Source organism: Dendrobates tinctorius, unplaced genomic scaffold (assembly GCF_039654945.1).
Source record: "Dendrobates tinctorius isolate UK_male_01 unplaced genomic scaffold, ASM3965494v1 ptg000016l, whole genome shotgun sequence".
NCBI lineage: Eukaryota > Metazoa > Chordata > Amphibia > Anura > Dendrobatidae > Dendrobates > Dendrobates tinctorius.
In genome coordinates this window covers 29,125,660-29,151,695 of record NW_027361684.1, presented here as the reverse complement: position 1 = coordinate 29,151,695, position 26,036 = coordinate 29,125,660, and positions in this window count along the sequence as shown.

Below are 26,036 nucleotides of genomic sequence, written 5' to 3'. Positions count from 1 at the left end.
AACTAGAAAGGTCACAAATCTCTTGACACAAAAATGATGTGTGATGATTCATTCATACGTGCTCATTCACTGATTTTTTTTTTTTTTTTTTTTTTTTTTTTATACTCAATTACTCATCTCTCATCTTATTCAGAGGTTCTCATAGACATATATACAAGGATTCACACAGCCTGCCTATCTTGCACTTTGGATTTGATTAATACTTTTTCCAGGTTCTTTGCTGCACTACTTCCATATCTATCCTCAATTATATCACATAACCGATTTCCTTCTTCAGGTATCTTTCCCTGACTGTTCCCCATCTTATCTTTTATTCTTATCCTGTCTCTCTTGTTGTCTTCCTGTTAGTCCCCTGCCTTAGGTGGTGCATTGGGTAAGCTCAAGACTAGGCTCTACTATACCTCGTTACCTTCTTCCTAAGGTGCTAACAGGCTAAATGGAGTGTCTGTTCCTCGGTGTACTACGTGTTTCGTGTACTTATATGCTATGTAGCATCCGAACAGAAATACTCCCACAACACACAGGATTGTAAATAAAGTGTCCATCTACTGGGGTTCTTCAGTCATATCCTGTCACAGGCTCATTTCACGGTCCTGTGCTCATTCGGTCACACTCTTATCTGTCACAAGGTTTATTCGTAAAGGGTGTTGATTTAAGCTTAGGCGGTGACCTCCCCGAAAGGACGCTGTCACATGGCCCAGTTAGGCAATATCACCACTCTTTGAACGAATACCTACTGTGCAGCTTATTTGTCTACTTTTCACAGTCCTTCAAATCAAGGCAGTCACTCAACAACCTCCTCTATTCCTAGTGCGGAACCGTCTATTGTGAAAAACTTGTCCGTCCGGGCTGCGCAGTATGAACTGTTCACCCAGCCTTATATTCCATAATGTCAGACCTCTCCCATTTTGATTTGCATCAGCTCTTTTTCTAAAAATAGCTGTGCACACACAGAACCTACAGTAACCTCTCATTCGAGCAGAAATTACATATGCGTGTCACACCCGATTTCCTCAGAGTTCTTATATGGACCTGATTTTACGGCCCCCTCCTCTACTAGATTCCCCTTTATACGGACCTTAGTTATAATGATAGATTATGAAGAGCAAAGAAGAGAAAAAATTGATCTCTTACCTGGCCAGGTGTTTAGGTCTGCTGTTCACAATTTCATCAGTAACTGGTGTGGTCTGTAGATCGGGTAGTCTTGGAGAGGTGCCTATATCAGGTCCCTGTTTCGGGCGCCAGGAAACTGTCGGGATCCCTCAGATTACTCTTTCATCTGAAGGACCGATGTTCTTGGGTGTGAAGCATCATATGTCTCTAATTAAATCAGCTCCGTGGAGAAGAACTACACAGACACCAGCTGTATGGTACAACTCAGGATGCCTCCAAGACGCCTCTGGCTTATCAGTTAGGCTTCCGTCTTTTATAGTAAAGAATTTAAACATTTTACAGACATGCGCAGTACAAATGATTTTACAACTTGTTTTAGACAAAGAAAGTCATTTAGGCGAAAAAGCAGAGGTATTTGACCTTGGTTCACAAGGGAGATGTCTGAGACATCTCCTCGAAGAACAGATAAGGTTTTAAACAAGAGAATGCAACATAGACAGAACTCAATTTAACTCCTTCAGTTCCTATCAAAACGATACATCGATGTATTCTGCATTTGGACGGGTTCCCCGGAGACCCCAACATCGTTTTTTGAATTCCTTAACACGGCCTGGACAGGTCTTTCCTTCACCATAACCAGTAGCGAACAACAAGTTAGTTTCTTAGATACCATGATCATAAAAGACGACAGAGGTATAGCACTGACCTATTCACCAAAGCTACAGATCGCAACAGCCTTCTGCATTTCACTAGTCTACACCCACCAGCCGTCAAGAAAGCTATTCCCAAATCACAGTTCAAAAGAGTACAAAGAATAGTTTCTGACTCAGACAAATGTGAACTGCGGATCCAACATATGCAATCAAAATTTAGGGAACGTGGCTATCCACATACAATTTTGACAGGCGCATTAAACGCAGAAGCTACACAACGATCACAAGTGAAGGAACGGGTACCTTTCATTCACACTTACCATCCGTATGTCAATGTTCTACACAAAACTATAAGGAAATATTGGAGTTTATTATCGTCTGTTCACCCGGACATTCCAGAATTCCGTAACTCATTTCTTCCCTGTTTCAAAAGACCAAATAACATAAAGGATTCACTCATTAGGGCTGACATTGGTCCGATCAAAAAGACCACTATGCAGAGATTTCTACATCCTCCTAAGACAGGTACTTACCCCTGTCTTCAATGCCATCAAAGTAACAATGTTCAGAAAGGCGGCTCATTCTTCCATCCACATTCGGGTAAAAAGTATCCGATTAAGGATTTCGCTACTTGTTACACTAGCTATGTAATCTATTTGATCAAGTGCCCCTGCGGACTTCTCTATGTAGGCGAAACTACCCAGGCCATCAAGGACAGGATAAGCAAACACTTCTTCCTTTGCCCCATCATTTTCATGAATTTGGATATAATGTGTCCCAATTAAAATTCCAAGTCATTGAATACGTCCCAGCCCCTAGACGTGGGGGTGACCGAATTAAAATATTAAAGAGACGGGAATCCTTTAATAGGATTAGTAGGTTCTTCCTACAATTATTCTGAATTTATATACGATACTAGCGAGCCGGACAGCTCACCTACAAGTTTTCCATTACAGGTATTTTTGCTTACATACATTTTTAACATTTATTTTCCTACATACTTACGTGATCCATGTGGTTATTAAGCCAGCGGACAAAGGGGGGAATGTTGTGGTCTGGCCATGCATAATGTATGAGCGTGAGGCATTTAGGCAACTAAATGAACGGCAGTGCTATAAGAAACTTGATTGTAATCCACTAAAAATATTCAAGGTGGAATTGGATTCTATTTTATGTAAAGCACAACAGGAGGGAATTATTACATTGAGAATGTTGGAAGGACTAATTACTACATCACCGGTAGTGCCAACGTTTTATTTGACTCCTAAAGTCCATAAAAGTGTTGAAAACCCACCGGGCCGCCCGATCGTCTCGGGTATAGGTGGTCTTAATGAGAGAGATTGTAGGTTCATTGACTTCTATTTACAGCAATGTGTAGAAACCCTGCCTTCGTATATCAAAGACACAACAAGCATCTTAACACGACTTAATAATGTACAACTCGAACCAGACATGATCATAGTAACATGTGATGTGGAAACACTATATACGTCGATATGCCATGACCATAGGATTGCGACATCGAGGTCCTTTTTACATAGTACTGATTTGGATGTTGATTTGATTAATTTTATTTTGGTACTATTGGAATTTAGTTTAACTCATAATTTTTTTTACTTTTAAGGACAGATTTTTCCTACAGCTCCAGGGCACAGCTATGGGGGCGACTTGTGCGCCCTCATTTGCTAATTTGTTCCTGGGGCTGTGGGAAAGAGAAACGGTCTATAATATGGAGGACTTCGCTGCCGTAATCTCATGGTCTCACTAGATCGACGATATATTGTTTATATGGCAGGGTTCCGAAACATCATTGAATTCGTTCATAGAAAAATTAAATGATAATCAACTGAATATCAAACTGACTTTTAAGTACAGTAAAAAACAAATGGAATTTCTGGACGTTCTTTTGGATGTCGATGAACATAACTTTATTACTACGGATGTGTTCTGTAAGGGTACAGCTACAAACTCTCTCTTACATGCCAACTCGGCCCACCACCCGCAGGTGGTCAGGGCGATACCGGTGGGTCAATTTTTACGTATGAAATGTATTTATTCCGATGACATAAAGTTTCAAAAACAAGCAGAGATTCTCACTTCCAATTTGAGACAAAGGGGATATAATCACAAAACTATTAGAGCTGGATATAGACGGGCCTAATCCACACCTAGAAACAAACTTTTGATACAAAAACATAAAGTAACAGTGGAACAACCGGTACGTCTTATTACGACCTTTAACTCTAGATGGACTGATATCATGGACATATTAAGAAAGCATTGGTCGATCCTCAGAGCTGATGATGACCTCTGTAAAGTTTTGCCAACTCACCCCAGTGTCACGTGGTGACATTCAAAAAAATCTCAAAGATCTTCTGACACGGAGTCACTATGTGGCTCCATAGAAGTCACTTTTTCAGAGAGGATAGGCCCCAAATGGGGATGCTTCCAATGTGGAAGCTGTACAGCGTGTAATTTTGTGGAAAGAACGTTCACATTTGACAACAGTGAAGCTACAAAAGTGTATACAATTACGCACCATATTACATGTACCACGGATATGGTAGTGTATTATTCCTATTGTCCCTGTAAATTTATTTACATTGGAATGACAACTAGGCAGTTAAAAACTAGGATTTTAGAACATGTGAGGGACATCAGAAATGCGGCAACGGTGGAGGATCTATCAATTCTCAAAACGATGCTGAGACACTTTCGGATGTGTCATAATAGCAATCCTAAACACCTTAGAGTCAAGGGTATAGCTAGAGTCCAGCTAGGTATCCGGGGAGGTGATTACAAGAAGGAGTTGTTAAAAAGAGAAACCAAATGGATGGTTGTTCTAGATACGTGTGCCCCGAAGGGCCTTAATGAAACATTGAGCTTCAAGTCCTTTCTTTAAGTGAGCGCGAATTTTATTGTATATAATTAATGTTTTTAATTTAATGTTTTATGTATTTGGCACATTTGGGTTCTGACCCTTATGCTCCTTCATGTGTACTTACCTGCATTTATTTGTCCATTTAGTGATCAATATATATATTCTATCGATGGGGGATGCCACTTGATGAGAACGAAAATGCCGATCATTTTGGAAGTTTCCTAGTGGGAAGATCGAGTTATGAATTGCCAATGTGACATATGAGATGATTTATGATGGCAACATAAATATCTATATATTGAAGTCAATTATGATTTTTTATGGCACTTTAATGGAATATTTATCTACCTTTGCTACATATTGTTGATAACTATAGGGATTTGGTAATTTAATATGTGGGGTACATTTTTGAACAATTATGGTCATGATCTGTCATAGGCCTATTGGTATTCGGTTCTATGTATTTTATGGGTAAAGGATATAAAATGGATCATATATTTGATGCATTTTGTATAATACTATGATGTGTGTATCCATACTTGCATAACATTACGATCCCCTTATGATGCGGTTGTTAAATAATAATCTATTTGTATGCATTTTTGTAATTGTTTATTTTTATATGTATTTTTCTTTTTTGAGTTGTTGTTCCCCTGATATACATTTTAAATAGCGGATTTGTATGGTCTTTTTTAGTAGGTAGATGGACAAACACACTGTATACAGTATGTTGAATAGTTATGTCATACTAATTTAAAATTGTGGAGATTCAGTCTCTTCATTATCAGCGTTACTCATATTTGACATGCAGCAATTCAGTGTTTGACCTGTTTGTAGTGTTATTAGGAGTCTCTCTGTGATCGCAGGCTTGAGCGCACACCGCGCATGCTCTGTGTTGTGGTGAGGCGGCCGGCGTTCTTGTGGATAGACGTTGCCTGGCTACATGCCTGGTCATGTGACCGGACCATGTGACCTGGTGACGGGCGTCCTGAGCGCCGCCCTCCTCGCCGCGTCACAACATGGCGCTGATGCACCGCACACAGCTGTGGGTGTTCAGAGACACATGAAGGGGCTATTTAAAGGGTTAGACCCAACGCTTACATACCTCCTGATGAAACTGCAGAGGCGGTGAAACGCGCGTCGGTGTGCTTCACGGGTCCACAACCAGGCAGCAGCATGACTACAGGTATATGGATTATTTAATCTTTGCCTAAGTATTTGCTTATTTATGTCTAATGGGAGCGATGGTTTCTTCCCTTATGGCACACTGGGAAGCCTCTAGTATTATGTGAACAACAGTATCTTGCTCACCAGAGAAATGTTATTTTTATTCTTCCTTGTGGTGCAATATAAGGATTTATGCTGTATGATTACATGCTGTTTAGACCTTTGGTTGTGACCTTATACAATTCATCTTGTCTACTACATAGCTTTTCTATATATTCAGGTGAGGTATTTACCTCCTTATATGTGCTTTGTGTATATACATATTTTATTATGTTGTGATTCTGTATTATTTTTTAAATAAACTTTGTACTTTTTGGATTTTTTTTCCTTTTTGTTCTCCTTTGGTGTTATACTTACGTGATCCTACATTGCATTTCCAGTAGGAACTCACGCTTGTTCCCCATTTCTCCACAATACTTTTAAGCAGTCGGGTAGGTTCATTATTCGTTTTCTTTTACTTTTTTCAGTCTTCCCATCTGGTTTTCCGCACATATGGTTATTTTGCTGTATTTATTTTTTATTTTTTTTGTCTTGATAATGTTTTTTACCATACTATTGTAATTATTATCACGTTTGTGAATTATATGATTCCTACATATTATGAACAGGACATATTCACTGTATGCTTATGTTTATGGTTTATCGCAGACTGATGAAGTCCATGTAGGCCGAAACGTTTTGCAGATTGCATAATAAAATTTTCTTCTGTGGACCCTTAAGTTGAGTGCCAAGTTACTTTTCACTATGTGAAACCATATGGGCGCCTTGGCTGTCATAATGTTCGGGTTTATTCACACATAGAAGCTGAAACACTTTTCTGGAGACTTGTTGCAGAAATTTCAGAATAGATTTTTCAAGCACAATTTCTGTCATAAATCAGCTGTGTGTGAACTTAACAGAACAGGAAAATTATTGTGAAGCTGGGACATGTTGTAATATCATACACAACACATGCTCATAATTGTTTGATGCTGTTCCCATGCCTGTGTATTTCACAGATCGTGTGTCCGTACAAAACACATGTAGATGCGTCAGGTTTTTTTTACCGGCAGCACAGATGACAAGGGCCGATATAAGTCTATGGGTCTGTGAAAAACAAGCACAGCACATGGATGGCATCAGTGTACAGTCCCTGTTTAGCATTGCAGAGGACAAATTTTGTCATTTATTTCTTTATCCATCCATGGAAAACAACAATGACTACAGATGGTAAAAACGGGCACCCGGATGACACCGGTATCATTTTTTCATGTACGTGTTTCATCCCTGAGGTGTGAATGAGGCCTTAAAATAGAGTGGCAGTGGGCATACTCGCCTGTTTATTTATTGCACCATACCGTGGATTTTTTCATGGCACTGTACGGCTGGAGGACTTGATCAGAGAGATCAACCCCCCCCCCCATGCTCTTGTATTCCAGTACAATGTCTGGTTTGGTGACCTATGTAAAGGTACCTCGTACAGCGGTGGGGGTGCTGCCATCACCATATCTAAAAATGGACATCCCACCTGTAATTGACCACCAGCATGTTGTCTCTACATTGGGTTCTGCTCTTTCCCTTTCTAAGCTGCTGCCCTATTAAGGTCTTAAGGAGGCCGCCCTGATTTTCACAGACAGTACCCGCAGGTTGCGTAGCTCGGGCAAAGAAGGACTTTGAAGAGTGGGATGCTGGTATAAAAGTTATCTACATAGAGGCGATAACCTTTATCCAGCAGTGGGTGCACCAAATTCCACACAATTTTCCCACTCACTCCCAGGATATGTGAACATTCAGGGGATTCAATCCAGGAGTCCTTCCATTCATAAAATCTAAACTTGTGGGTGTACTCAGAGCTACTCTCCCACAGTTTGTAACACTTCCATACTTGGCCCTCTTACTGGGCAGCTGCTGTTAAAACGTGAGCCTCCCCTTGAAATGGATTTGGGTCACATCCACGCAGATGTCCCAAACTTGTTGCTTAAGTGTTCAATGACAGGCCTAACTTTGAAAAGTCGGTCAAAGTTGGGGTAATTTCGGGGATGACATTGTGCATTGCCTAATATCATTTATGGGTCATATCCATGCAAAACAGTGGAGTGTTATATAAAACATCAACACTCCAATATTGCCAAAGCTCTGGCTTCTTCACTAACCCCATGTGAAGGACAAGGCCCCAAAACATCATAATTTCTACTGTCTACTGAGGTCCAGCTAGAAAGTAATGGACAGTTTTGTGCTAAAAATTGCTGGGCGTACAAATTTGTCTGTGCCATCATCATGATGTTTACATAATCCTTAGAGGAGTTTGATTCCTGATTGCGCCACACAACCAGGAATCGATGTCTCATCATCTTTGGGGTGAGGTCCATATGGGGTCAATAACTATGGGCGTTGGTTCATTTTCTGTCCTGGGGCTGCTGCTGGGTGGTTCAGTATCACTTGAGGAGAAGGATGGGAAAATGAAGGTGGAATCCTCTACCTCACTATCCGTGTCGGAGGAAAGAAAGGCGTATGACTTGTGTGTGTGTACACCAAATTTAATTCAGGTGTGTTTGTTTTTTATTTAAAAGAGAAAAAATAAAAATGGAATATATACATTTGGGAAAATATAAAACAAACTTACTAAACGGACGTCAGTAAAAACAAATTACTAAGTATTTGCGACTATCTGACAATAACCCTGACTATAATCAGTAAAAAATACTGTACTAGACGCTTATTACTACAGTATGTTCGTACTGTCCCTAATCTAATCCTATCAACTAGTCAAGATTTAAAAAAAAAATTTCACACCCAAAAAAAAACAAAAAAAAAAACAGGTTGATCAGTGGCGTGTCACTGATCAGCGCTTGACAGTTGTAGTACGGATGCACAGATGTGATTCTTTTCTGCGCTTTCTGCCACTAAATCTGACTCAATTCCCCCCAAAAAATACTGTAGTAGATGCTGATTACTACAGTATATTTTTACTGTCCCTAATCTAGTCTTTCAACTAAACTAAATTCATTTTTAATTTTTTTTTTTTTTTACACACACACACACACACACACCCAGAAGCCAGTTAGTGATTTGTGTCACTGACCAGTGCTTGACAGCTGCAGGATGCACACACTGTGGTGCAAAGGGGGATACAAAAAAATAGACTGAGAGAAAAAAAGTCTGTGCCAACCAGTGATGTGAGTCTGATCGTCGGCTGTAGGGGACACACACACAGTTGGTGCAAAGGAAGGGGGTGCTGTAGGAAAATTGACAAGGCAAAATAAAGTCTCGGGAAAACAGCAAGCACAATGCCAATCATTGATCTGTATCACTGATCAACGCTCTGCGGCTGCAAGAAGCACGCACAGGTGGGGGGGGATAGACAAGGCAAAAAAAGTCTTGGAAGACAGCGAGCACAGATGTTGATCAGTGATTTGTGTCAGTGGAAGAGGGGGATTGAGGTGGATTAGGAAAGATCAAGAAAGGATCAGGAACATCTTTCAACGGCAGCACCAGCAAGAGCGATGGCAAAGTCTTGAAAAAGCCTGTGGCACCACATGACCCAGTACAGCGCGGCAGAACGACAGTATGACCGCCCTGCACAAGCCTGAAGCTACAATAAGGAAATGTAGAGCGGTCACACTGAGGTCAGATCGCCTCTGTACACTCTGATTGGTTCAATGGACGTCATCATCCGATCTCACCAATCAGAGCTGGCCCTGGTGATGCACGTCATTGCTAAGCTCCAGCCTATGATCGGTGCTCTTACAGCACTGATCATAGGCTGGACATCAGTGTTTCAGGCAATTTTTTTGCCTGAAACACTGAAAATGCTGTGATTGGCTAAGAATTGAACAGCCAATCACAGCGATTGTAGTGGCGGGGGATGATGACCCTCGGTGCCCTGCTGCAATATTCAGCATGCACCGTAATGAGATCCATACGTCCAAGGTGGGTAAGCACTCACCAACCTGGATGTATGGATACAACAAAATTCGTGAAGGGGTTAATATAGGTTTAGCACACCAGGCTCCACTTGGTTGGTTGCCAGTGCCACCCCTCGCTGACTCGGCCTAACATAAAAAAAAAAGTAATTCAATAAACAAATTATACAAGGAACTACACCTACGTTTGTCTATAAGCCACTATACCTTTCATGTACTTCACATGATTCCTGAAAGCCACAGTTAACATGTAAAGGATGTATTACCGTCTACAATATCTGGTAAATATAAGTAAAGTCATCCTTATTCCTGCAGAGTAATAATGATGTGATTATGTGTTTAAACACAGATGTGTGAATGAGGCCTTATAATCTTGTGGAAATTACTGAGTTGGGTGTATATTATAGCAAAACAATAGAAATCCCATTGAGGTGATAAAAAGTAGGCTGAAAACCCAGAACTGATACAGAGTACTTCAGTCAGATGAAACTCATTAGAAAAGCAGAAAATTCCATTTGTGCCTGAGTTAGGCTGTGGTTGCACTGCTGTATATTAGGTTTCTGTAGAATTCATACTTCTTCTGGCAAAAACATCGGCGAGAACTAAGAAATTCTATACTAAAGGAAAGATTTTCTCACTTTGCTCTGAAAGAGGACCTGTTAGCAGGATATTCGATCCCGTGCTAAAGATATGATGGTAAAGCCTTTTTAATGCTTATTATTTTCAGAGCTTTTAGCAGAATTTCATTGGGGCGTTAGTGAGAAATAATTTTTTGAAGTTTGAAGTGCATTGGTGTAGGGACTTCACTCCCCAGCTCTGCTGTACTGCAGCACCCGCCCCCGGCCTCCGGTCATTGATTGCCAGGTCACTCTTCCCTCTGTGACCTGTCTCCCATGCGTAGGTGCTGGTGTTGACCGGGTTTGTTGCAGTGACGGCACCTATACAGTGCGCTCCTAACGACGTTGCCCCTTCTGATATGCTCTACACTTAGCACTTATGGCAGGGTTTTCTGTCTAAGGCTATGTGCACACGTAGTTTGAGGTCCTGCGGATTTTTCCGTGTGGATTTGGAAAATGGAGAAGGTGTGAAACTGCTGCGGATTCCGCACAAAGAATTGACATGCTGTGGATTTGAACCCGCAGCAAATCCGCGCTGAAAAATCTGCAGCATGTGCACAGCGTTTTTCAGTTTACCATTGAAAACAATGGTAATGTACAACGCACCTAAATCTGCTGCGGACCCGCAGAGCCTGAAATGCTGTGGATCCGCAGCAGAATCCGCACCATGTGCACATGGCCTAAGGGTATGTGCACAAGGCATCTTTTCTGGCGGATTCCACCTGCAAAAGTGCTCAATGAAAGTTAAAAATAATGAACATATGGACTGCACTTTCAAAACAACTTGTTCTTTTAAAGCTGTGAAGTGGCTAAACGAAGTGACATGACCACTTTTTAGGGGGCTTCTTTTAAAAAAAAAAAAATGCCTTTGGCAAAGCTACTGCAAAATGGCAAAAAAAAGACAAAGACACTTGAAGAAAAACACCGCCGGCAGTTTCCTGACTTGTCATCTGCTTCAAAAACGATAGTGATACATCAGCAGCTCAGAAAAAGAAACAGCTTTAGCAACATCAGGTCAAATTACCAGTGCACTATAGGAAGCAGCAGACCCCCATGATAAAAGCGGGGGGTAGCACAAGAGCAATATAGCCATGGAGCAACCACTCACAAACCTACCAATTCTTTGAGGGGGCGGTCCCCTAGGATTAAAAATGCACACAGATGAGACTTGCATAGGACGCCAGTCACACAGGCACATGTGATGCAGAGTGTCTGGGTTACAGTCTATTGATGACGTGACGTCCACACTATTAAATCAGACAGGGAGCCCAGCACTATATAAGAGGACCCTACAGGGGCAGACATCCCAACCAACAGTAAAGGGCCTGGGTGCATCCTTAGGGTTGCGAGTGGTTGCTCCATCAGTATTTTGCACCTGTGCTGCCCCCGCTTTTATCATGGGGGTATGTTGCATCCTGTGGGGGTAGGTTTCCACGCAGTATATTGCCGGCGCTTTGGACGTTGCGGAAACCCCGCTCCGCCCAAAGCCCCAACCCCTTTCTATGCGCGGCGATACCGTATGTGTTCATTGAACACATGCGGAATCACCTTATCACATACATAGAATGGGTTATTTATCCCCTCCACTATGCTGTAACATCTGGACACTGCGGATTGAACGCTGCGACTGTACACAGCATTCAATCAGCAGCAAATCCAGATAAAATACGCCACGTGGAAACATACCCTTAGTGCATTGGTAATCTGGCCTGATGTTGCTAAGGCTGTTTTTTCCCTGTGATGTTTTTTGAGTTAATATCCATTTTGAATACATCGGCATCTATAAGGCTACTTTCACATTTGCGCTGTTTTGTGCAGCGTTTCGTGCGCAATAGAAATGCATGCAAAAAACACATCATGCGTTTTTGCATGAGTTTGCGTTTTTATGCACATTTGTTCTCTAGGGGTTAAAACCAGTGTCTACACATTTTTACGACAAAAACGCAGACGAACGCATGTCCATGCGCACGCCTGCGTTCCCATAGACTTTAATGCGTTATTTTGTCGCATTCCGTGCGCAAGCGTTTTTTTGACGCCTTTCGGCAGACCCAAAAATGTAACAGGTTGCGTCTGGCGCGCCTAGGTGCACACCTTGAAAAAACGCATGTGCACGAAAACGCATACAAACACGTGCAAACGCAAGACTATGCGCACGCCATGTTAAACATAGGTACGCATGATGCATGCGCATGGACGCGCACGATGCACTGCGCAAAAAAACGCTAATGTGAAACCAGCCTTAGACACCATGTTTACACACCCCAAATCTCTGAAATACATGATTCAGACAGAACCATTCACTATAATGAGACAGATGGAGTCACTTTGGACTCCATCTGACTCTATTCCAGCGGTGTCGGTGTTTTTAGAGGTGCACAAAATTGTGGTCGATTGCGCTTTTGAGCATGAGTAGAAAAATGGTACACCGTTGGGAAAGAGGCCAGACTGAGGTACCTTATTACAGTGAATGGTTCTGTCGAGCATTCTGCCTGAATCCTGTTTTTTGGAGATTTAGACAGAAACTCCGATATAAGCTTAGAACATAGAATAAATGTGAACTGAGCCTTGGGCTCATGCAGACGCATGTATAAATCAGATGGGTGCTGTCCAAGATATTCAATAAGGCTGTTCAGATGAACAATTTTTTTTTCTCTGTCCGACTGTCTGTGGGAAAACATTTGCAGCATGCATTACTTTATTATGAGTCTCGGAAGAGATTCACCCATTCAAGTCTATGGGTGCGTAAAAAAAAAAAACGGAACCCACACAGAACATCTGAGTGGCCTCCAATTTTTACATACATTTTTATTATAGGAGACATCAGTGTATACTACCGTGCCAACATCTATATAGGGTACAGATAAGACGTATAAAATCAACGTTGTTAGATGTTAGGTCACATGTATAAATTAAACAATTGTGTATCGAAGTTGGTGGCCAGCAATAACACAGGTGAGTAGAGGGTAAAATATAACAGTAGCAGTAGGTATGATTCAGCCCAATAACTAATAGGTATTGTAGTAGATCGGCTCACTTGGCTGTGCACAGAGGTAGACAGAGGAACACGGGTATCTCTTTACAATCTTCACTGATTTATTAAATATGCGGCATACACCATGGTGAAGTAAAAATAAACACGGACCTTTGGACAAAAAACAGGAAAACAAAACAAGGTGGTAATACTAAGCACAATCCTTGTGGTAGTGGGCATCCGCCCGCTCAGGGTTAGCAAAAACTGTACACAGTTCAGGTTAGCATAAACGCGAACACTTCTCTGGAGTTAGCCTCTCAAGACACACGTAACACTGCCTCAGGAGGCTGACTATTTAAGCCCCAGGCCACACCATGGGGTGGAGATAAGGCAGACAACCTCCCAACTGCTCTATGGTTGTCCACAAAAACCCAGCCCTTAAAATGGCCAATTTACCCCTCTCAACACATAGTATGGTGGAGCAAACTTCTGTGTTTTAAATCAGTGAAGCCAATAGCCTCCGTGAAAGGTATCTCCCCTCCAGCACTTTGCCAGTGACTTTGTCACAGTATTTTCACCAACGGTGCAGTATAATTTGTACCTTTAATGACATACAGTGAATATATAGTATTGAATTCAGAGGATCTAAGGTCTGAGTGTCTCCTGATCCGTCACTGGGGTACTATCTGAATTCAGTTTCACTAGGTATACGTAGCACAGTGCCAATGCTTAAGTGAATAATAGACTTGCTGGTAAAGCAGTTGTGTGATAGTCATCCAACTCCCACTCCAAAGAGGTTATTGTGGCGGGATCCCAGGGACAGAGGGACGGAACTCACTTGCAACCCTTGTATGCTACTCGGAACCAGGTAAAACTTTTTGCCAATTTTTACAGGGCCGGACCCCATTTATTTTTCATGCAATGTCTTTCATGCACTACTGGGAATCCTTTGTATGGCAACTAGCTTTCCTCAAATTTCCTTGCTCAAACAACTGAAATGAGACATCACACACAGGTGTTGCACTGTATTGCAATGGCTGGGATGGGTATTGGTGTTTTGATTACGCCATTGTGGCAAATGATATATAATGCTAATGCAGCACAGCCTTTGCAATAGACTGCATTAGCATCTTAAGCCTTAGTTCACATTTCCACTTGTGATCGACTGAATTTACTGAGCTTATGTTTATTTGAAAGTATATATTGTTGCACCAAGCACTTTACTCCTTTTTGTCTCATAACCTTGGAGCCTTATCACTTTGAGCTTACATTTTAGACTTTTTTGGAGACACATTTCTATACTTTGTAGCAATCATCATTTTCCGAGACTTGTGTCCCTCCTTTCATTTCTTGCGTCTTTCTTAATATTTTAATCGTGTGTTTTACCATGTAATCAATTAAATAAAAGCATTTTTTTATGTTTATATTTATTGTTGTTTTTCAGCTACATCCTTACCTTTTGGGTTAATTTATACCTAGATTTTTGGAAAATTGTTTTTGAATTAGGGAGTGTGCACCTATTGATATAGGAATATTACAGCAATTAGAACATTGTGAAGAATAATAAAAAATATATATATAAACTACTCTTTCTGCCATTCCCCCCATGTCTGCTTCAGCCATTGTGGCAAAATTTAAGGACAATGAAGTGAAGGGTCCATCACAAAGCTCTGGCCTCAAACCCACAGGAAAATGTATGAGCAAAACTGAAAAAGCATGTGTAAGTAAAGTGATTTCATTGATTCAGCTACACCATTCTGTTGAGAGAAATGGGTCAAAATTCCGGTAACAAGCTTGTGGAAGACTGCCCAAAGTGTGTGACCCAAGTTAGACAGTTTAGAGCAAATGCTACAAAATAATAACCAGATGTTTGTAAACGTCTGTGCCACTGGGGACATGATGAAATAAATGAAAGCTGAAATATATCATTGCTTTAGTATTTTTCTGATATTTCACATTATTGAAATACAGTAGTGATCCTAAGTGAACTAAAAGAAGAAATACAGTATGTGCTAGGACTAAATGTCATGAATTTTGGAAAACAGAGTTTTAATTAAAATATTTTACACCTTAGCCAAATTATGACTTCAACTGTACAAGTCATTTAATGGCCAAATAGAGAGCACCTCCTCATCTATAAACATGTAACAGCGTATTCTGAAAAGTAATTTTAAATTACAGGTACACTTTAAGCAGCCAATTCATGATATAGCCAAAAGACAAAGAGCATAGACCTCTCACCACTTGACAAGCAGAAGTGGAGACCAAAGGAATCTATGAATCAAAAGGGCTACAAAGGAGGAATTTATATCCAACAGCTTATTGGCATCAATTGCTGAAATATGAGAATGAACAATGGATAAAAATGTAAAATAAATTACTAGATTACAACGTCTAAGAACATACAACAATATGGAAATGTATAAAATGATGAGAAGAAAAATAGTTTTTGTTCCAGTAAAATGCCATCTGTGTCTGCAGAATCTAATAAATGCTACATGCTGCACAGATCTGTAATAAATGCACGTTGGTAATAAAAAGTTTCTTGAACGCCAGAAGGCAAAATAATTTATATTTACTTAGGATCATCTTATTCAATATTCTAGAGAAAACAGATTGTGCTAGCCTTTTTATATTTTGATTTCTTAACTAGGGCACAACTATCAAAAAAAAGGTAAAAACAAAATATCAACATATTATATAAAAGTTGAGTAAATACATAGTAGTTGCAGTATCCAAACACATACACATCAAGTAAAAATTTATTCCCAAAGCATCTTATAACTGATGATCTGTTTCATAACAACTAAGGGAATGTGGTCTTGTCCATACACATAATTAACACACATAAGACGCCTATTCTTGGGAGTTTAACTTTGTATGTATAGACCTTAAACTATAGGACTTTCTATAGGTGTATCTCTCTGTATAGCAGCAACACAAGTAAAAGAGAAAAACAAAAAGAGGCTACGCAATAGGAACCTACACTGGAAATTGTTTTGAAAAATAAAAATAAAATAACTAGTTCTTACAGCAAATGGGGTTTTATATAATGGAAATACAGAAAACAGAACCCCATCCCCTCAGAGACTTGTAGAAAGCAGTTCACTCAGCTAACTAGCACTCTCTGTACAGAGAAGATACAAGCGCATCTGGCACTGTGGATTTAACAAACAACAGAAAAGGAAAAACGACTGTCAGAAGAGGGAGAATGGTGCAGGAGCAGGAAGCATGAATGATTGTAAGAGTCAGATTTGGAACCACAGGAGAATCTCCTAGTGGCCACTCCAACCCTGCTGAGATGCAGGAAACTTCATGATCAATGGATCATCTTGCAGCAGCTCTAAATTCTGTCTCAAGCTCCATTCACAAATAGCTCTTATTTTATGCTAGAAAATCTAAACAATGTTTATTGATAATTATCTTTTGAACTAAATGAGAAGAATACATTTATTTCATGTTGATTCAATCCATCGTGCATGATTTTGGCCAGTTTTCATATTCCTTTTAATAAGGAAATCAGTAAGGAGTCTACGAAAAAAAAGCCAATTCGGTACATTCATTTTTTTTTTCCCAAAAAGAGAATGTTATTACAAAACAGTATAAAGCCACCATGCTGATCATTCAGGTTATAGTAGCTGGGAGTGAAACAATGGGGAGCTTTCTCTTCTTACAATGATCCTGAGAATATATATTCATTCTGCTAAGACTTAAATGGGACAGCTCAGTACAGGAAAGCTATATGAATATACTGTATATATAGCGAAACCTAATAAGTACTAATTGTAACATCCTTAGATGATCATAGAAAAGCAGATAAAACTAAATTGGAAGAGTTCAAACCTTCAGGAAGCCTGAAATAAAATGCGTATATGAATGGCAAACTTGGATTTTTTAATTTAAAGTGGAATCTCTGCTCTTGTCCTGTATTGTAACAAGTGCTGAAATATCATAATTTCTATAATTGGACACAAGATTAACCCCTTCGTGATCTTGCGATTTTCCGTTTTTCCTCTTTCGTTTTCTCCTCCCCTTCTTCTAAAAGCCATAACTTTTTTATTTTTCTGTCGATATGGCCTTGTGTCTCCCGACGCCTGCGCACTGCAGGACTCTGCTCTGCCCTCAACAGGGCAGAGTAATGCACCTGCGCCAGATCTACTACAGGACGGGAAGAAGAGGACGGCCTCATATGAAGATGGCAGGCAGCGGACCACGACACCCATCGGACCGGACCGCCCCCTCCGGTGAGTATAATCGAACGTGTTTTTCTTCTCTTTCAGGTTACATCGGGGGCTCATCTACAGCATTACAGAATGCTGTAGATAAGCCCCTGATGTCAGTGGCGGCAGCTGATAGTAAAAAAAAAGGGTCACAGATTCCCTTTAAAATTATAGTCTGTTCATGTCTTTTTCAGTGGGAAAACTTACAAAATCAGCAAGGGATCAAATACTTATTTTCCCCACTGAAGTTCAGTCATGTATATGTTCACACAGACCATGACTATGGCACGCTAGCCGAAACGTGTTGGTTGTACAACTGTGTATCACAGTGGAATGCTGACTAGTTGGATTTTTTAAAAATATGTAAATAAATGTGATGTTTTATACTTGCCTTTTTCACCATCCCTGGAGATCTTTGTTTTCCTGATTTATTTTTACGTTTTCCTGCTGTACTTTGAATGCCTGAACTATGATGGCTCCTTGCGGTGGATTCCTACTGACAAGGTGCATCAGATTGCAGTGAGCTTACTCTCTACGTCCCCTTTTCCCATCCATGCATTAAAAATAAATAGTTCTGTGTACAATTCTAATTTTCCTGTCCCAGTGTAGCCAGATGGATCCCGTTCTAGGTCATTTGGTTCGATCTGGAACCACTTGTGTTTGTCGTGCAATAGAACCACCACAATGTAGATGTAAATTATATAAACACTAGCTGAAGAGCCCGGCGTTGCCTGGGCATGGTAACCAACTGTGGTTAGTTATAACAAATTATAATGATTATATTGCACATAAAAACCGTGCATCTAATCCTATTCTGTGTGATACTGTCTGCTGAGCCGTGTATCTAATACTATTCTGTGTGATACTGTGTGCTGAGCTGTGTATCTAATCCTATCCTGTGTGATACTGTTAGGAACGGCGGAACGCACTAAATAAAAATAATAATAAAGTGCGTTCGCCGCTCGGGGTACACCGTGCAGTAGGTGTTACAACCTCTGCTGAGTAATGGCAGACGAGCAATATGGCGATATATTGCGCACGGGTTCAACTTCACCCGAAGTGCGCAGAGCGGGCTCTGTTCACACACAGAGGCGCCGCAACAAAAGCATACAAAAAGGCTGAGCCTGATAGAGTCACAGGCCTCAGGTAAATGCACACACGGTATAAGGTCACAGGAGCAGGAACTAAGACAGAGGGGCTGCGTCCATCTAGACCTACCGTGTGTGCGACGTCGCTACTGCGAATGCCAAGAAGGGCTGCAACTGCAGCGCGGCGCAGGACACTGCCACTGGACGACACAGCTACAAAGCAGGCGCTTTGTCGGACGCTAGCGCAGAGGTGTGGTGTGCACAGTGGCCTAAGGCTTGCCACAGACTGGCGCAGACTACTGAACTAATTCCCTAACCACATGCGCAGCGTCGGACTGGAACACCTTGGGCCCACCAGAGAAAATCATTCTTGGGGCCCACTATGTAGCTGCATAGAGTTAAATACCAGACCACCAATTATGCGGTAAAACACGCTAATATCCGGGTATAATATAAGGTTGTACATGTCTTAATTATGTAGCAGGAGTTGGGGTAGCCCCCTCATAGAATATAAAGCAGCCCCCTCACATAGTATAATGCAGCCATCTCATAGAATATAATGCAGCCATCTCATAGAATATAATACTGCCCCCCTCATAGGGTATAATACTGCCCCCCTCATAGGGAATAATGCACCCCCTCATAGGGTATAATGCACCCCCTCATAGAGTATAATGCACCCCCTCATAGGGTATAATACTGCCCCCCTCATAGGGAATAATGCACCCCCTCATAGGGTGTAATGCACCCCCTCATAGGGAATAATGCTGCCCCCTCATAGGGTATAATACTGCCCCCCTCATAGGGTATAATACTGCCCCCCTCATAGGGTATAATACTGCCCCCCTCATAGGGAATAATGCACCCCCTTATAGGGTATAATGCTGCCTCCTCATAGGGTATAATACTGCCCCCCTCATAGGGTATAATACTGCCCCCCTCATAGGGAATAATGCACCCCCTCATAGAATATAATACTGCCCCCTCATAGGGTATAATACTGCCCCCCTCATAGGGAATAATGCACCCCCTCATAGGGAATAATGCACCCCCTCATAGGGTATAATGCTGCCCCCTCATAGGGTATAATACTGCCCCCCTCATAGGGTATAATACTGCCCCCCTCATAGGGTATAATACTGCCCCCCTCATAGGGTATAATGCACCCCCTCATAGGGTATAATGCTGCCCCCTCATAGGGTATAATACTGCCCCCCTCATAGGGTATAATACTGCCCCCCTCATAGGGTATAATACTGCCCCCCTCATAGGGTATAATGCACCCCCTCATAGGGTATAATGCTGCCTCCTCATAGGGTATAATACTGCCCCCCTCATAGGGAATAATGCATCCCCTCATAGGGAATAATGCTGCCCCCTCATAGGGTATAATACTGCCCCCCTCATAGGGTATAATACTGCCCCCCTCATAGGGTATAATGCACCCCCTCATAGGGTATAATGCACCCCCTCATAGGGAATAATGCTGCCCTCCTCATAGGGTATAATGCTGCCTCCTCATAGGGTATAATGCTGCCCCCTCATAGGGTATAATACTGCCCCCCTCATAGGGAATAATGCTGCCCCCCTCATAGGGTATAATACTGCCTCCTCATAGGGTATAATACTGCCCCCCTCATAGGGAATAATGCTGCCCCCCTCATAGGGTATAATACTGCCCCCCTCATAGGGAATAATGCTGCCCCCCTCATAGGGTATAATACTGCCCCCCTCATAGGGTATAATGCTGCCCCCTCATAGGGTATAATGCTGCCCCTCTCATAGGGTATAACACTGCCCCCCTCATAGGGAATAATGCATCCCCTCATAGGGAATAATGCTGCCTCCTCATAGGATATAATGCTGCCTCCTCATAGGGTATAATGCTGCCTCCTCATAGGATATAATGCTGCCTCCTCATAGGGTATAATGCTGCCCCCTCATAGGGAATAATGCTATATAGATATATAGATATAGAGTTAGATAGAAATAGATAGAAAGATAGATGTAGAAATAGATAGATATAGAGATAGATAGTAGATAATGGAGAGAAAGTAGATAATGGATAGATATAGATAGAAAGATTCATAGAGATAGATAGAGATAGATATAAAGATAGATATAGAAAGAAATTTAGATAGATAGATAGATAGATAGATAGATCGATAGGTAGATAGATATAGAGATAGATAGAAAATAGATAATGGATAGATAGATAGATAGATAGATAGATAGATAGATATAGAGATAGATAGCTATAGATAGAAAGATATAGAGATAGATAGATATATAGATAGAGATAGATAATAGATAGAGATATACAGATATAATAATAATAATATAGACATATATAGATAGATATAGAGATAAATATATATAGATAGATGGCTATAAATAAAAATAGATATAGAGATATATAGAGATAGATAGATATAGAGATAGATAGATAGATAGATAGATATAGAGATAGATATAGAGACAGATAGATATAGAAAGATAGATATAGAGATAGATATAGAGATAATAGCTAGATATAGAGATATGTATAGAGATAGATAGATATAGAGTTAGAAAGATAGATATAGAGAGATATAGAGATAGATAGAGATAGCTAGATAGATGGATAGATATAGATAATAGAGATAATAAATAGATATAATAGATAGATATAGAGATAGATATAGAGATAGATGAATAGATCAATAGATAGATAAAGAGAGAGAGATAGAGATTGATAGATAATGAGATATAGAGATAGATATAGAGATATAGTGTTAGATAGAAAGATAGATATAGAGATAGATAGATATAGAGATAGATATGGATATAGAGATAACAGATATAGAGATAGATAGATAGATATAGAGATAGATAGATATAGAGATAATATATAGATAGATAGATATAGAGATAATATATAGATAGCTATAGAGAGAGAGATATAGAGATAGATATAGAGAGAAACAGATATATATATATAGAGATAGATATAGAGATAGATAGGTAGATAGATATAGAGATAATAGATATAGAGATAGATAGATATAGATATAAAGATAGATAGAGATAGAGAGAGATAGATATAGAGAGAGATAGATACAGAGATCGATAGATAGAGAGATAGATATAGATATAGATAATAGATAGAGATAGATAGATAAAGATAGATAATAAATATAGAGATAACAGATAGATATAGAGATAGAGTAAGATAGAAAGATATAGAGATAGGTAGATATAGATAATAGAGATAGCTAGATAGACATAATAGATAGATATAGATATAGATAGATATAGATAGAAAGATAGATATAGAGATAGATGTAGAGATAGAAAGATAGATATAGAGATAGAGCGATAGATAGAGATAGATATAGATAATAGATAGAGATAGATAGATAGAGAAAGATAGATAGATATAGAGATAGATATAGAGATAGAAAGATAGATAGATATACAGAGAGATAGATATAGAGATAGAGATAGATAGATATAGAGAGAGATATAGAGAGAAATAGATATAGAGATAGAGATAATAGATATATATATAGAGATAGATAGATATAGATATAGAGAGATAGATACAGAGAAAAGATATAGAGATAAATAGATAAAGATAGATAGATATATAGAGATAGAAAGATAGATATAGAGATAGATAGAGATATATAGATAGATAGCTATAGAGATAGATATAGAGAGAAATAGAGATAGATATAGAGATAGATATATAGAGATAGATATAAAGATAGATATAGATATAGATATAGAGATAGAGCGATAGATAGCGAGAGATATAGATATAGAGATAGATAGATACAGAGAAAAGATATAGAGATAGATAACGGATAGATAAATAGATAGATAGGTATAGAGATAGATAGATATAGATATTAGATAGAGATATATATAGATAAAGATAGATAGATATAGATGGTAGCTAGATAGATAATAAATATAGAGATAATAGATATAGAGATAGATAGAGTAAGATAGATAGATATAGAGATAGATAGATAGACATAATAGATAGATATAGAGATAGATGTAGAGATTGAAAGATAGATATAAAGATAGATAGATAGAGATAGATATAGATAATAGATAGAGATAGATATAGATAGATAGATATAGATAATAGATAGAGATAGAAAGATAGATAGATATAAGAGAGATAGAGACGGAACAGCTCACCCAAACCCAACCTGACCAGAACACCAATCACAACAACCTGACAAAAGCCGGAATCAGGAAGATGGTAGACGAAGGCCAGGAGAGGTACGTAAGTGACTGGAAGAACGACATCATCAGCTCACAGAAACTGACCATGTACCGGAGTCTACAGAGAGACTACAGACTGGCCCCATACCTGGAGAAACTCCCGGACCCCAAAGACCGCAAGATCCTGAGCCGGTATAGACTCAGTGCCCACAGTCTGGCCATCGAATCCAACAGACACAGGCAGAGCTACAAGCCCAGGGAGGAAAGACTGTGCCAACACTGTGACCAGGAGGCCCTGGAGGATGAGACCCACTTCCTGCTACACTGCTCCAAGTACTCAGCAGTGAGGGACATTCACTTCAGGAGACTCTCACATCTCTTCCCGGATTTCACCACCATGAAGGAGGAAGAGAAAACATACATCCTGCTGGGGGAAGAAGAGAGAGCAGTGGAGATAGCAGCGCAATATGTGAGCGAATGCCATAGACTGCGAGAAAGAGAACTATGATATGCCATGGACTTCTATGGCACCCACCCTGGATATGCCCCAATCCCCCATCCACCTTCCCTATGCCATGGACTTCTATAGCCTCATCCTGGATCTGCCCCATCCACCTTTCCTACAGCCCCTTCCCAACATCCCTACAGTCCCTATCCCCTTCTGTACACCTGCTTTGGCAAAACTAATGTATATTTAGTCCTGCCAATAAAGCTTCTTTGAATCTTGAATCTTGAATCTTGATAGAGAGATATATAGAGATATATTGAGAAATAGAGATAGATAGATAGATAGAGACAGATAGAGAGAGCGAGAGAGATATAAAAAAAAAACAAAAAACACGATACTCACCTCTCCTCCTCGCTCCCACGCTGATCCCGGCTTCAGTGTCAGGAGCTGCCCCCTCTGCCAGACACACAGCGGGTGCGCGATGTAGTGACGTCATCGCGCACTGGCTGTGAGTCAGGAGCAGAGAGGACTGAGGGCGGCGCCGGCCCTGATTTACAGCTGTAGTCTGCAGAGCGGCTTACTGGGCTGGGGGCGGGGCCTCTGGGGGGGTGGAGACCTGAAATGATATTCACTGCTTCGCAGTGAATATTCATTTCTCTTTAGCAGCGGGGACAGGGGCTCCTGCCTCCTGACACCCGCTGCTACTCCGCTGGCAGGGGCCCCCATAGCAGCTGCATGGTGTGCGACACACCACTGGCTGGGGGCCCCTGGAGCAGCGGGGGCCCTAGGCAACTGCTGGCCCTGTATGCCTGCAGGTGCCAGGGCCCACCAGATGCCAGGGCCCACCGGAGAATCCTCCGGTTCCCCGGTGGGCCAGTCCGACGCTGCACATGCGTAATATCAGAGGGAAGGGGTTTCAGAATAAGTCGGTCACCAGAATCATACATCCGTCACCATTCACTCATAGAAGTATAGTCTATACTAGCACATGGCCGAACGGTCATGCGCGCTTTTTATAGCCGTGCGGGACCTTCCAGATCTCCGAGATGGACCAATGAGAACTGGAGCAGGACCTGGGCACATGACTCCCGATCTCCAATGGGAGATCGCCTCGTGAGCATGCCCAGTAGGAGCACAGAGGAACTTAGTCTCTGGAGTGGTCTGCTGCAAAGTAATCTTCTTTGCAGTGGATAGACAGCAGGAGACCGCAGGATGTGAGGCTCTAGATTCCTGCAGAGCAGACGCAGAAACCTGACGCCTAACAGATACTGCCTGCTGAGCCATGTGTGTAATCCTCTACTGTGCAATACTGACTGCTGAGCTGTGTATCTAATCCTATCCTGTGTGATACTGACTGCTGAGCCGTGTATCTAATCCTATCCTGTGTGATACTGGGCTCCCCCTGCAGTCTGTGTCAGAGGGTGGTCTGTGTTGGCACAGTAATAAATTGTGTTATTTCCAGCTTTACAGAAGGACGATAACACCATAGAAATTATAAGAATAATAGGCCTCAGTTACCACAACTGTCTAAAAAGAAAACTGTTGCTGATAGCAACCAATCACAGCTCATTTTTCATCTTTTAAACAGCTCTGGGACAGCGTGGCGAATTTTGAGTGGCAACTTTTGTGTTTTGACTTTTATGTGGCGAGGTTGGTGTATGTGTGGTGAAATGTGTGCTGAGGGTGGTATATAAAAAATATATAAAGTGCTCTCAGTGAGAGAAACAAAATAGGAATCTTGTAGGTATGATACCTTTTAAGGTGGGTATATGTGTTGAAGCACGTGGTAGTGTGTGGCGCATTTTGTATGTGTGTTCATGTCCCCGTGTGTGGTGAGAATCCCATGTCAGGGCCCCACCTTAGCAACTGTACGGTATATACTCTTTGGCACCATCACTCTCATTCTTTAAGTCGCCCTTGTTCACATCTGACAGCTGTCAATTTGCCTCCAACACTTTCCTTTCACTTTTTCCCCATTATGTAGATAGGGGCAAAATTGTATGGTGAATTGGAATGCGCGGGGTTAAAATTTTGCCTCACATCATAGCCTATGACACTCTCGGGGTCCAGATGTGTCACTTTGCAAAATTTTGTGGCTGTAGCTACGACGGTGCAGATGCCAATACATACATACACTTTTTCCCCATTATGTAGATAGGGGCAAAATTGTTTGGTGAATTGGAACGCGCAGGGTTAAAATTTTGCCTCACAGCATAGCCTATGATGCTCTCGGGGTCGAGACATGTGACTGCCAAATTTTGTGGCTGTAGCTGCGACGGTGCGGATGCCAATCCCGGACATACGGTACATACATACATACATACATACATACACACATTGAGCTTTATATATTAGACGGCATTAACAAGTGATCTAGTTAATGATTGTAAATTACAGTGATTCTAGTTCCACAGCACAATGTTCTTGCAGTCGGCTACATAATAACTAATGCTTTTGTAACTGAGGTACACATTCCTTTTGTGAAAAGTCATAAAATTAATACAATCAAGTGTTTGCGTTTTGTGAGTCATAAGGCAACATTCACCTGTGTGTTTTCTGAATGACTGGAACATATTTAAAAGATATTGACACCTTAGGGGGCAATTTCTTTTTCTTTAACTTAAATGCATATATTTTATGCTAAAAATGTTTAATGCAATTAGTTTTCATAAAAAATCCACACATTTCCTTATAT